Raw genomic sequence first — 777 nt, 5'->3', positions numbered from 1 at the left:
TCAATAAAAAATAGGCGAGATAGGTTGGTAGGACACCTTCTCAGGCATGAAGGTCTAGTCAGAGACATATTAGTGGCAGAAACAGGAGTTCGGAGGGGTAGAGGTAGACCTAGGTTAGATTACTCTTCGCAAATAGTTAAGGATGTGGGCTGTTCTAGTTTTAGGGAAATGCGAAGTTTAGTTCAGGATAGGAAAGAGTGGAGATACGTGTCCAACCAGTCTTAGGACTGACGACCCTATAATGATGATGATGATAATGATGATGACGTTATCTATGTTAAATCAAAATCCGCCTAAGTTAAAATTCTCCATCGAGTCGAAAACTCTATTACTCGATTTTTTTTTGGGTCTCCCGTGATGTGCGAGTTACAAAGGTTCTACTGTATTAAAAAATCAATACGAACGGCGACCTTACATTTCTCTGGATAGTTTTGGTAAGTCCGGCACATAACTAGTAGTTTTTAGTTAAAACTTTGACTAAAACTACTTCCTTCGTGTTGTCATTTCCTACCGTAACCGTATGAATAAAAAAATAAGTAAAAAATAAAACATGTAACAGGTCAATTGAAAAGTCCCCTGCCTAAAATAGTAAAACACATTTTTTTTGCAAAATTCGTTTTTTTTTATTCAACATAATTCCCTTCAAGGGTGATACACTGATTATAGCGATCCTCCAACTTTTCGATACCATTTTTGTAGTACGATTTGTCCTTTGCTTCAAAATAGGCCTCAGTTTCGGCGATCACCTCTTCATTCGACGAAAATTTTTTCCCAACG

The sequence above is a fragment of the Agrilus planipennis genome, unplaced genomic scaffold (genome assembly GCF_000699045.2).
Source record: "Agrilus planipennis isolate EAB-ADULT unplaced genomic scaffold, Apla_2.0 scaffold70, whole genome shotgun sequence".
Classification (NCBI taxonomy): domain Eukaryota; kingdom Metazoa; phylum Arthropoda; class Insecta; order Coleoptera; family Buprestidae; genus Agrilus; species Agrilus planipennis.
This window is presented reverse-complemented; position numbering follows the sequence as displayed.